Source organism: Mchenga conophoros, linkage group LG2, assembly GCF_057382185.1.
Source record: "Mchenga conophoros isolate Kocher_MC1m ecotype Shallow Benthic linkage group LG2, M_conophoros_male_GT1.1, whole genome shotgun sequence".
In the NCBI taxonomy this organism is placed as follows: domain Eukaryota; kingdom Metazoa; phylum Chordata; class Actinopteri; order Cichliformes; family Cichlidae; genus Mchenga; species Mchenga conophoros.
The window spans coordinates 14,607,376-14,621,352 of NC_140527.1; the positions used below are offsets into that span (position 1 = coordinate 14,607,376).

Genomic DNA, 13,977 nt, shown 5'->3' on the forward strand with positions numbered 1-13,977 from the left:
TTCTTAGACAGGCAAGAAGATTTTCACACTTTTGTCTCTTGTTTAAACACCCTCAAACCTTTGTAGAAAAATAAGTCCAGTGTTATATTATAATCTGAAAAATACGGTAATCTCTATCTTCCTTTAGCATGTCCAGAAGTCCAACTTTTTGTGCGATGGTTAGCATCTTCCTCTGCCTTTTGGGTGCTACCACAGGTGCCTCTGACGGTGTGAAACGTTTTGTCGACATTGTTGTGTTTGTTGAGGAGAAAACTTACAACATACAAACATACAGTACAGCACTTCAGAGTCACACTGCTAGCGATCGAAGATGTATGTAAATTTGATAAGCTGAACGCATTCTGTACTGTACAGGAGATATGGCACGGAGGAGATTGTTTAACGGTGGTCTACAGACACAGAACACAATGCGCTGTAATAAAAAAAAAAGCATGCAAAATTGCACAAAAAAATCAGCGAAACAGCAAGGCCGTGAAAGGTGAACCGTGTTATAGCGAGGGACCACTGTAGTCACATTCCGTTACTGCCTTACGTTTATGTGGTCAATGTGATACAGAGGCCCTTCAGTAATCTGCATGAATGGAAATGGAAAAAAAACCTGATTATTTTTTTCTTCCTACAGTCAGTTTAGTTCAGTCAGTGTGCGCGAGGGAATGATGGAGCAGTGTGTGGCTGGAGAAGCGCAGATATGAAGATGACTTTTTTTCCATTTTAAAGGACAAAAACTCCAGAAACGTCTGCACAGATGGCATGCTAACCAATCTGCACAGACTACATGCTAACACATCTGCACAGAGGGCATGCTAACCAATCTGCACAGACTACATGCTAACACATCTGCACAGAGGGCATGCTAACCAATTTGCACAGACCACATGCTAACACATCTGCACAGACGGCATGCTAACACATCTGCACAGACGGCATGCTAACACATCAGGTAACAGCAGCAGCGCTGAGCAGGCAGGGTTGAAGCTCCATGTCTCTGCAGTAGCATCAGGGAGTTGATTGCTTCTCTCTGTCAGGTATAAACTGAGCAGTTCCATCCCTTTCTTCATGATGGGAGCCGTGCACGCTTACACTTGCATTTCTGTGGATTTAAATGCATCAAACATCAGTATGATTGTTGAGCAGTTTTAATTTAATTGTGCATGTTTGAAGCAACTGATATGAGGAATAATTGAAGCCTATGTTCTTGGTGTGCTGCAGATGTGGAGCTGCTGCCTCGTCCCTCTCATGTAGCTGCTGCTGCTGAGAGTCAGGAGATTATGCCCCCCCTCCTTCAGGCCCATTACCATTTTCCTTTCTTCTTTTGTTTCTGTGTGCCTTCATCTTTATATCAGCAGGGTTTTTACAGATTTAGTGATCAATGTGAGCTGTTCTTGTTCTTCTCCTTTGAGAAAAACAGACAAAGGAAGTAAAAATAAATGCAAAGCACAAAAGACTACCAAAATAAAACAAGAAGTAACAGAAAAGGGGAACAGTAATGCAGACGTTACACAGAGAGCAGAGGAAACCGAACTCCAAGAGGCAGAACTGAGACTGAGAATAAAATCATGCAGAGAAATAAACTAAAATAACAGAGCTCAGAACATGCTGGGCAGCAAAGGTGAAAACCAAAAACAAAGTGAACACTCCGATGACCTCGACGGGGCCCCGGCACCAGACGGAGGCTGTGTGCAGCTCCAGCATTGTCCTGTAGGTGGCAGAGTGAGCTGAGGATCTATTTTAAGCTCAGCTGAGCTGAAGGAAAAGATATTTATAGCTCCTGATCTGTTTACTGTTAGCTGCTGAGGCTTTCACACACACAGAGCTAAATATAGCCAGCATCCACCCTCTGCAGCGTACCCTCCTTCCATGCGTCTCCACACACACACACACACACACACACACACACACACACACACACACACACACACACACACACACACACACACACACACACACACACCTGGGCTTACGTGATGCTCTTACAGACAGAAACATGATTCTGATAGAGTTTCTTAATAAAGGCAGAGATCATAAAGAAATGCATCTGTATATATATTTGTCAGACATGTAGCGAAGCAGCTCTCTTCATCTTCATCATTTCAGCTCTTCGGAGGAGCTCTCTGGTCGAAGCAGCCATCATCAGCTCGGGTAAAACTCCTTTGATGATATTGGTGAAGCAGGCTGAACGCTGCAGCAGCTCGCCGCCTCGTTTCTGCTGAACGCCTGACTCACAGAGTTCATCGGTATACAGAGTGTGTTACAGTGAGCCGCACTGATGTCTCACATCAAAAGCAGCGTGGAAAGGCTCACCCTGTCGGCGAAACATGTGACCCCCTGCTGTTTTTATTCAGTTCATCTGAACTCTTTGGTGTCAGATAAGAAAGAAAAGCACTGCACTCCTTTTATATCACCACTCTTTACTTTAGCTGCTGAACCTGGAAACGATGCTCTGCATCAGCTCATACTCAGCGTGAAAGCAGGAAGTCCCCGACGGAGAGCGTCCACACGATGATTGTTTCACTCTCACTGGCTGATTTCACTTCAACTGTCAGAAAATACACAACAACACAATAAACTCAACACTGAGACAGAAAGAGGCACACACACACACACACACACACACACACACACACACACACAGGTGTGAGATGAATACTTTACTTGTAAACAGGCAGGGTGCACAGGCAAGTACACACATTCTTAACTAGCAGTACACAGACTTGTGTTAGTTGAAGTACTGATTCAAGTAACAGTCAAAGTACAGGTAGTGCAAAGCTAACTGAAACTCCTGCTAAAGTAATATTACAACACGGGAGTTTTTTCTTTTGCTTTGCCTCCACCGTAAACGGAAATCAGCCATTACAGCACGGTGTAAGAAGGTGGAGGAGCTCTCAGTGGCTGTAGTGGCACAGTGTGAAGCTGCGACCAGCTGACCTGTTCAACAACACAGAGTTACAGTCAGCACGGTCCTTATGTTTAAATCCAACTTTCTTCTTCCTCCCTGTGCTCTTTCTTCCCCCTCTCTCCATCTCTGAGTGAGCTTCTCTCATGCTGTGATCCAGCAGCTGGACCTTCAGGTCACACACACTGAGACAAACACACACACCAACAGTTTGTGATAGAAACTACTCCCTTTATGTTTGCTCCTTTTCTGTAGCGATAGTTAGATCCTGAATTATCGCAAACACAACTTTATTAACATCAGGACCATGAATGCCATCAACCCCTGAGTAAAGCGCTTTAAATGATGTATAAATTACAGCTTTCATCTCTATGTGGCATACCTGAAGTATAAGTGTTCACCGATGGTCTTTACAGGAAGGCTGAGAGCAGACTCAACCTGCTGAGGAGACAGAGATCTTTGGAGTGCAAGAGGTGCTTCTGAAGGTGGCGTCGGCCATGTTGTCTGTTGTGTTCCAACAGACAACATGGCCGACAGCCTTTCAGTTGGATAAGCTCATCAGGAAGGCCGCCTCTGTCCCAGTGCAGGGAGTCATGTTTTTTGGAGACTGAAGTGACCGCGAGGGTGTGTTAAGGTATCAGCTGCACCACCTAATCAGTAACATCCAATCAAAATCCTAGAATTGTCCCCTGCACCAAATCTGGAGCTCATCCTTCCTGCACAGTCTGTTAGTATAGTGACCTCACAGCAGCCATGCTACTGGTCACATGATGACATTAAAATGCTCCAAAAGGCTCCAACAGCACAAACAAGGTCCAGAGGTCCAGAGAGACCACAGGTGGCTGTAGCTGACAACTAGCAGCTACAGCCACCTGTGTCATCATCCTTCTGTCAGTCAGAGAGACCACACCCCTAATAATGCAAACTTTTAGCCTTAATATAATTTAAACAGGTGAGTTACAGACACATCCTCCCCTGAACAGCTGTTATATTTCTCTCTGAATTCAGTGTTTCTGTTTCAGGTAAATGTGTTTATTTTAACACTGGAGTGTATGGGGACTGACTCACTGCTGCCTCTGCTGGACGCCAGAGGAGCTGCAGCTTCATGTTTTAGCTTGTTATTCAGTAGAAGGTGAAAACATGTGCACACTGATGATGATGATGCATGAAGAAGAACAGCCGTGTCTCCAGATGTTTAACTGTAAAAGAGGCTGAGTTGGTGTGGGCCTCACAGCTTCGTAAATCATCACAAATATTCAGGTGCTTCTTCTCACGACTAACATCTGATTATGAAATGATGCAATGCCACAAAAAAGGTTTGAGTTTAGTTTTATTGAAGCCACACTCAGTTCTCTGCTGCCGCTGCTGCTCAGATCTCCCACCTGCTGTGTGAAGACTGAGTTCAACATCACAACTCTGGCAGCGCTTCATGCTCGGCTGAGGTCACGCAGCCCTGCAGCATTGAGGAAATCATCAGAATGACTCAGCAGGACCGGCTGAGCAGCAGTTTCATGAAACCACACAGAAACAAAACAGGAAGTACAAACTGTGGCTGCGATTACCAAACACACACACACACACACACACACACACACACACACACACACACACACACACACACTTAATCTGATCATGCAAACATGCTCTGAGTCTCTGCCACCCTCTGGTGGTGAAAATGCAAACAGCATGCGAGGAAGATGTTGACCTGTTTTCTGATCAGACAGAAAAAGCCAGAAATGTTCACTCTGTGGTTTCCGTGTGTGTATGGGTTCAAATATCTACTTCATCCACAAGAAGAAACACTGCAGCTTCATCTGCATGTCTATTTGGATTAAAACTTCCCAAAATAACTGAGGCTGCATTTAAGGAATGAACCGCTCCTCTCATCCTAAACTGGCCTTCAAGGAGGGGAAATCAGGTAAATGTTATCAGGCTGAGATTTCTGAGTCCATCTGACTAACCCTGAGGACATATGGTATTTTAGGAGAGAAGCATCCTCCTCCTCCTCCTTCTCCTGATGGGAAGTTCTGCTGCTCATTCCTGTGCAATATCCCATCTGCCCTCCCGTCATATTTGTTTTCAAGATTTTCTTATTTAATCACTAGTGTACATATATTTATATTTATAGATACATATATATTTAGTCATCTTTTCTCTTTTACCATGTCTCTCTAATATTTTGCTCCTTACTATTTTTCTTTTTTTTTTATTATTATTATTATTTTTATTATATCTTATTATATTTTCTCCTACTGTATCATGCTGCTGAGTGACTGCTGAACTGAACAGCTGAGCAGCTCAGACTCCCGGCCTCCCTCCCTCTGCTCCATGCTCACAGCAGCTGAGGCTGCTCAACCTCACAGAAGGAGGCCAGGACAGAGTATGTGGTGCTCAAAGGTTAAAACTGCTGTCATCTGCAAAACTACTGGAGCTCAGGTTCATTTTATGTCCTGAGAGCCAATCAGCATGCGCTCAGAGATGCTTTCAAATGATTCTGAGCCAAAAATGTTTAAAGTGCTGGAATCAAGAAATGATGCTGCAGCCGAGCAAACTCCACAGACGTGACCTGCACTGCCTGAGCTGTATCCATAGCAACAAGCATCGTTGGGTGAATGTGACTGCAAGAGGACCTTATTCTGTTCTGACTGACCCATTTCACTCTTCCTACATAAAATTCGGGAATCAAAGTGCAACGAAATTTAAATCAGCTCATAGGCAGAGCGGGAAACTGGCGTTCTCCTTCACCCCTCTCCCAGTTTCTCCTCCTCCTCCTCCTGCTGAGTCTTGTTCTTCCTCGGCCCCGGAGACCTTTCACATTTACATCACATTACACAGTCTGAGATGATGAGAGCGCCATGTACCTGTCAGCTCTGCTCCAGGTGAGGACACACACACACACACACACACACACACACACGCACACACACACACACACACACACACACACACACACACACACACACACACGTTACAGTTAACTTGATAGCACTCAGACCCTGTAATGAGAACATGCAGCATGCCTCTGAGGATCACGGGAAATGAGCACTTCATCATACAGCAGCCATGAAAATCGTCCTTCATCTTAAAACCGCTAATCAAACATTATCTACACGTTCAGAGCTTCATGACGTTACAGGCGCCATCTTTGAAAAGTGTTCTTGGAATATTATGCATTCATGTTTGTGCACAGATCACTGCAGACCAGTAGGAAGGAAACGTCACAAGAAGAAACTTTACACTTCCAGTCGTAAACAGGTTACAGTGGAAGGATTAACACTGAGACTGTAAGCAACCGATCCCGGGAGGCTCTTCCATCAGTCCTCTCATCTGCACCAGCTGCAGTTTCCACCCCCTAAAGGAAGAAGCCAGTGCCCGAGGGCAGCCCCGCTCCCACGGGCATGATTGCCAGGTTGTGGGAGGGCATGTAGCCTCTCTGACCTCCTCTGACCTTGATCAGGCTCCACTCGGGGCTCCTTCGTTTGTTGTGAGGCTCCAGGACATGAACGGGTTCTCTGGCCCAGAAGCAAACTTTGTGTTTGGATCTGGCTGTGAAGTTGTAAGTGCCCACAACCTGAAAACATGAAAAAAAAGGCAGCATTAAAGGTCTCTCCCTCCACACCGTCACTTGTATCCACACATCCTTCCTCCATCACATACATGCACCTCCTGGCTGTAGCTCAGGAGGATCACACATCATCATCGTTACTGAGTTTTCCTGGGCAGCTCTGAACTTCAGCTGATCCAGAGTTAATCTGTGATTCAGCTCCACTCAGTCGCTCCTTTCATAACTGCAGACCACATACAGGAAACAAAGGCAGGAAGTGACAGAGCTCAGCGAGAGCGTCTTCCCTGACGGTGACGTAGATAAAGGTCTGAACGACGCTGCGAGATGCAGATGTTTCCAGCTGCAGGCTGTTACTGCTGCAGAGGCTGATACAGCAGCATTACACACATCAGTCTGTCCTCAGCTCACACACACACACACACATCCCAACTCGTCTAAAAACACCAGCGTGGGGTCGTTATTACCACCTAACCCGGCTCTTTCTAATAAACTGTGCTCAACAGCAACGGCGCTGTGACTGTAACATCAATGACCACGACAGCATCTGCAGACGACACAGCTTCAGCACGAGGACGAGGAGTGCTCGCCTCTACAGCACACACCAGAGATGCTGAGGAGTTGAAGGCAGAGACTGCTTCTGCTGTACAGACTGCAGCTCAGCTCTTATTCTGCACTGAATTAAGCTCAGAGAAGTTCAGCGCATCAACACGAAGACAAGAAGAAGTACTCCAAGCACACATGTCGTCATGTATGAGACGAGGGTAGGATACAACACGTCTTCTTCTACCGTTTAAGAAACAGTCAGCTGATGATGGTATAAAAACTAGGTTTGAGAGGCTGGTGTGGACTGTCCCTCTGAGGTACTGAAGGACAGTGTGTGAGGACGGGCAGACACAGGCCTGCTGCTGCTGCACGTGACCGAGTCAGATCCACATGACGGCTGTTACAGGGTGGTCTAAACACTGTAAACACTGACAGCTTAAACAGTATCCAGCATCACCAACAAGCTGAGAGTACATCCTGCCGGCCTTTAAATCACCTGCTCAGGCAGAGCCGCTCCATTTCACATTACTGTTCAGGAGAAGACCGCCGGTGCTCCATCAAGCAGTGTATCAACGGTTACGAGGATGTGACAACGTCACAGTTAGTGTGCACAACAACAAATTCAGTCGTACTGTTGTGGCCAGGGCCATCCTCTGTGCTGTTGCATGCTGGGATGGCCAGTAACGGACAGAGCTGAACTCTGTTAAGGTGGAGAGGTGGATGTTGTGCAGGATAAGGACAACACCTCCCACCCACGCCACGACGTGCTGGCCAGTCACAGGAGCACACTTAGGCTGTGTCCCAATTCAGGGTCTGCATGCTTGAAGTACGCGCACTACGCGTACTACGTACGGTGCGTACTATAAGTATGAGAAGTGCGGAAGTGAGAGGCTTGTGAAATGGGACGGTCTAGCCTTCGTTGCGCTGTTCAGGTTGCCTAGCAACCATGATACTAACCGCGAGAAACGTTACATACAGCATTGTGTGACAGAAATGGAGGAGAAAAAATGTTTTGCTGGTCATTCATTTTTGTCATGACATCACTCTGATTAGCTGAGTATCTGAGGCTGAAACCACGAGACTGTCAAACATGATTGTTGGGCTTCGTTTCTGTGCTGAACAGTCATTTAAGATTAGTTAGTAAATAACAATTAGCTAATGTTGTTCATGAGACTAAAGTCATCTCACTGTGGTAATGTAAATATAATATGACCAATATTATAGTATTGTCAGATTATTATGATTGATATATATATATATATATATATATGTGTCCAAAAGAGCGCAGTCCTGGGAACAGCTAAGATACTGCGCAGGACCCTCAAGCTCCCAGGCCTCTGGTAGAGGACCCGAGCTTGAAGGATAAACCGCCCGCAGGGGCGTGCTGGGTGTTTTTTTTTATATATATATACACACACATTTATATAACGCTGAAAGTACAAACATCACTAATGTTACATAACTGTGCCGACATGTGGCCAACAGTAATGTTTTAATGTTCTTCGTTATTAAACATTCGCACATAAATAAGTGACGTCATATCCAGTACTTACTTTTGACAGTTCACTCTTCGGCCACTCCCTTCTGCTGTATTTTGCGGCAAAATTATCCACACCCACCGCCGCGCTATGAATTGTGGGATATATAGGACCATGAAGCGTGCACCGGACCACGCTTGATATTTGGGGAAATCGACGGCGCATTTGGAGTATGCATTTGAAGCACACTTTGAACTGGGACAGCCGTCGTCGCGTGGCGGTGATGTAATCGCACTTAAAATGTGTACTTCAAGCGTGCAGACCCTGAATTGGGACACAGCCTTAGTCAGAGACTGAGATTACCCATAATGCACCACTGAACGACACAGGAAGTCATTTCTGTTCGTGGACATCTCTGTGCGATTCCATATCAGAGCGAACTTTGTAAATGTTGTATTATTTAATAGGTTCACTCTGTTCTTATTGTCTTGGAGCGACTGTCAGCACATAATGTCCTCAGGGATTTAAGAAAACGTATTCTGATAGCAGCTGGATAATCGTTAGTGAACACCTGCAGTCCTGCTCTGGTGGACAGCACGCAGTCTCCTTCTCCTGGACAGTCTAATCGAGAGGAATTCAGTTACCTAGAAGCAGCTCATGGGCAGTGGGGTGTGGCCTGCTGGGCTGTAGGACTGTCTTTTGCCTGCGGTCACACCTTCTGTCAGGGTCAGGTGTGGTGAAGTGGGCGGGTCTTCTGTTGGCTTGTGATAGCGAATGAGTTTCAAGGCAGCGTCATAGCCTCGCTTCCCTGCGTGAAGACATAACATTTAAATAGTTTAACATTCATTTGTTCAGTGTCAGACCAGCCCGTTACTCCCTCACAGAGCGATCCCATTGGCTGCACGTCTGTTTCTGTTTCAATAACAGTGTTTCGCCAGCAGATGGCACCATTGTTCTTCCTCTCAGTGTTTCAGTGTAGACTTCATAAAACCTTAGTCTCACCTCCTGCTTCGACCAGCCACCTCCTTCTGTTTCCATGGCTGTCGCCTGGAAGATTATCACCTGGAAGATGATGGAAGATGACATGCTTATCCGTTAGCTGCTTCAGATGGCGCTGAGAGGACAGGCTAAGAGACTGAAACACACGAGCAGATGTCAAATCTCAGAGCAGGCAGAACACAATGAAACAGCTGCTAACTAGGGCCCGGGCTGCTGAATTACTCACACACGGTCAAATTTACCTGGAAGGTGTTCAGAAATGAAAACAATGACTCAGAAAGGGCCACTTCTGGTTCTGCAGCTGCAGAGTATATAATGGGACCCGAACACCTACAATCTCAGGAAATTGAAGTTCAGACTGGGAAAGTCGATGTGACATCATCGGCATCTGTGTTGTTTGATATTCAGAGAAAGATGTTTGCTGGATAATATAATCACTGTTATATTTATTATTCTGACCTTAGTCACCTCAGGTTAGCAGAGTTGTCCTCACGATGCTGTTAATTTACAGTCTTTTGTTTGGGGTCTTCAGTTTTATGCCTTACAACAGCGGTTCCCAACCCCTGGGCCACGGACCGGTACCGCTTTGTGAGTCGTCTGGAATATTTCTAACATTTTGAGTTATTTTCCAGTGTTAGAAAATCAGCACTGCTCAGTGTTAGCCATTGTTAATCTTCAAAACTGACTAGGTTACTTTTAAACATATAACACTGTCAAAAGTGTTAATTTAACACTCAACAGTGTTGTATTTAACACTCAGAGGTGTGGACCCATATAGACACTCTCTAGTGTTAATTTAACACTGGAGATTTTGCTGTGTACTTTTTAAAAACACGATTTACAACCTGAATAGGTGATAAAGCGATAGATCTTTCAGCCCAATTCTACTTTTTCTACATAATCCATCATACAAAATGTAATCAAATTGAAAGGTCCCTTTTTAAAACTTGTTTTATTAGTTTTAATCTTTTAACTTTATGCATCAAGCAAAAATTTTATTATATGCAACATTCTCTGACTGGAAGAAATTTGTTTAACATTTAAACCTATTTTCTGCACATTCCAGCACATAAAATAAAATATTTTTTATGTTTACACTCACTCTTTCAAATAGATGCAAGTAAAACACAGCAGAAAATAAATAAAGTCAAAGACTCAGCGGTCCTGTTGCTCTATTTTCACCTGGAAAGCAGGACTGCCGTAGGCGGAGGTTTACCCTGGTGCAGGTGTGCCGCGGTCAGTTGAAGAATCCGCGAGTTTCTCTGTGAATTTCCAATTACGTTGTAGCGCACTCGGTGCTTGCTTGGAAGTTTAGGTGTTTTTTTCGCTGTAAAAAGAAGTTTTCTTCCCACGCACGATGGACGCTAATGTTTTTGTCACTTTTTATGGAATCAAACTCAAAGTAAGGTCAGTACTTCCACGCTTTAAACGCTGCACGCTCATACTCTCTCCCACAGTCGATATGTGATCCATTGTTGATCTGCACACAGCTGTTGTCACGAACGGCGCACTCGCTTACGTCACTGTCGTGAGACATTCTCGCAAGAAATCACGGTTTTAGTAACGCAGTAACGCAGCGTTCCTACGGGAAAGTAACGGTAATCTAATTACCGTTTTTGCAATAGTAATCCCTTACTTTACTCGTTACTTGAAAAAAGTAATCAGATTACAGTAACGCGTTACAAGTAACTGCCCATCTCTGCATATCACCCAATTAGAGCACTTTGCTCTCACACTGCAGACTTACTTGTTATTCCTAGAGTATTTAAAAGTAGAATGGGAGGCAGAGCCTTCAGTTTTAAGGCCCCTCTTCTGCGGGGCCTGAGGCTTCCAGTTTGGATTCAGGAGACAGACACTATCTCTACAGGGTGGGCCATTTATATGGATACACCGTAATAAAATGGGAATGGTTGGTGATATTAAAGTCCTGTTTGTGGCACATTAGTATATGTGAGGGGGCAAACTCCTCAAGATGGGTGGTGACCATGGTGGCCATTTAGAAGTCGGCCATCTTGGATACAACTTTTGTTTTTTTCAATAGGAAGAGGGCCATGTGACACATCAAACTTATTGGTAATGTCACAAGAAAAACAATGGTGTGCTTGGTTTCAACGTAACTTTATTCTTTCATGAGTTATTTACAAGTTTCTCTTTGTTCACAGCCATTGACATGTTCGAAGAGGTTAACACGTGAGGAACGGATAGAAATTGTGTTGATATCTGGTGTCATTGCAGCAGATTTCAATGCAAGACACCCTACGAGACCACCCATCTCCCATGCTACAGTTAGCAAACTGCTTGCTAAGTTTCGTGAAACTTGTTCAGTGTTGGATTTGCCAAAATGTGGACGTAAGAAAACTGTCACTAATGAAGAAACATCAGTGGCTGTCCTAGCTTCATTCAGCAAGAGCCCACAGCGTAGCACTCGTCGCATATCACTGGAGAGTGGCATTAGTCGAACATCCCTTCGGCGGATATTAGCTACTCACAAATGGCACCCTTACAAACTCCAGCTGCTGCAGCATCTCAACGAGGATGACCCAGATCAGCGCACAGAATTTGCAGAATGGGCAAAACAAAAATTGGAGCAGGACCCTCAGTTCACACAGAAGAATTTGTTCAGTGATGTGGCAAACTTTTATGTGAATGGTGAAGTTAACAAACAAAACCACCGCTATTGGTCTGACACTAACGGGGTGGCTGTAGCTCAGGTGGCAGAGCGGATCAGCCACTAACCAGAAGGTCGGTGGTTTGATCCCAGGCTGCTCCAGTCTGCATGCCAAATATCCTTGGGCAAGATACTAACCCTATGTTGCTCTCCGATGCATCCATCGGAGTGTGAATGTGTATGAATGTTAGATACTTAGCACTTAAGCTTAGAAGTGCTTGTGTGAATGGATGTGATTGGGTGAATGAATTAGATGTATAAAGCGCTTTGAGTGCTCGGACAGAGTAGAAAAGCGCTATATAAGAACCAGTCCATTTACCATTTACTAACCCACATTGGATGGATCCCTCCAAGACTGTTGGAACAACAAAAGTGATGGTTTGGTGTGGTATATGGGGTACAACGATAGTGGGTCCATTCTTCATCAATGGAAACCTCAAGGCCACTGGATATTTGAAATTGCTACATGATGATGTGTTTCCCTCTGTATACACTGAAGCTGGCACGTTCCCTGAGTTTTTCCAGCAAGATGGTGCACCACCACATTATGGGTGCTAGGTCCGAGCATTCCTAGATGAACAGTTTCCTGGAAAGTGGATTGGTCGTCGTGGGCCAGTTAAATGGCCCCCAAGGTCTCCCGATCTGACCCCCTTAGACTTTTATCTTTGGGGTCATCTGAAGGCAATTGTCTATGGTGTGAGGATACGAGATGTGCAGCACCTGAAACTACAGATACTGGATGCCTGTGCTGGCATTTCTCCTGCGGTGTTGCTATCAGTGTGTGAAGAGTGGGAGAAGAGGGTTGCATTGACAATCCAACACAATGCGCAGCACATTGAACACATTTTATAAGTGGTCAGAAACTTGTAAATAACTCATGAAAGAATAAAGTTACGTTGAAACCAAGCACACCATTGATTTTCTTGTGACTTTACCAATAGGTTTGATGTGTCACATGGCCCTCTTCCTATTGAAAAAACAAAAGTTGTATCCAAGTTGGCTGACTTCTAAATGGCCACCATGGTCACCACCCATCTTGAGGAGTTTGCCCCCTCACATATACTAATGTGCCACAAACAGGACTTTAATATCACCAACCATTCCCATGTTATTACGGTGTATCCATATAAATGGCCCACCCTGTACTTTTAAGATTAGGCTTCAAACTTTCCTTTTTGCTAAAGCTAAATATATTAATAGACCTCTCTGCATCACATCATTAGTTGATAATCTCTGACTCTCTCCCACAGCGTATTTTTGTCCTGTCTTCCTCACCTCCAACATGTCACAGAGTTTGCTGCCCCTCCCTGAACCTCGAGGTTTCTCGCTGTTCAAAGGGAGTTTTTCCTTTCCACTGTCGCCAAGTACTTGCCCATAGTGGTCTGTAGCTTACAGTATAAAGCGCCCTGAGGTGATTCTGTAAATCACATAAATTCTCTCAGCCTTCTTGCTCCTTCCAGCACTGAAGACTCTGCCCACTCCCAGAATGCACCAGGAGAGAGGCTGCTGTGAAGTAAGCTGCAGGGAGACATGTGGAAGATGAGCACAGATAGCCAACATGTTTTTGTTCATTAGCCTATCTGTAAGGACGTCACCTGCTGAGCGAAGCAGTGAAACAGCTGCTCCATGTCTGCGGCGAGATCTCTGTGCAGACAGCTGAACGACCCGAACATGCTCCTGATCTGCAGAGCCAGCCCATTAAAATGAGGGAGCTCTTTCAGGAGCAGCGTGTTCAACATCCTGTCAGGAGGAGAGGGGGAGTAAAGGAGGTCACACCAGTCACAGCTCCAACCATCAGAAACCAGCTCCCACCTGTACGCATTGGCCACAG

General features: G+C 45.1%; 1 long non-coding RNA gene across 1 annotated transcript; it reads right to left on the minus strand.

Moving 5' to 3' along the window:
• Positions 1-2,447: 2,447 nt before the first annotated feature.
• On the minus strand, positions 2,448-3,457 carry LOC146581780 (uncharacterized). Its single transcript, XR_014888628.1, has 3 exons — positions 3,276-3,457; positions 2,926-3,078; positions 2,448-2,536 (listed from the first exon to the last, which is right to left on the minus strand). It is a non-coding gene; the product is annotated as an uncharacterized LOC146581780 (long non-coding RNA).
• Between the last annotated feature and the right edge of the window lie 10,520 nt (positions 3,458-13,977).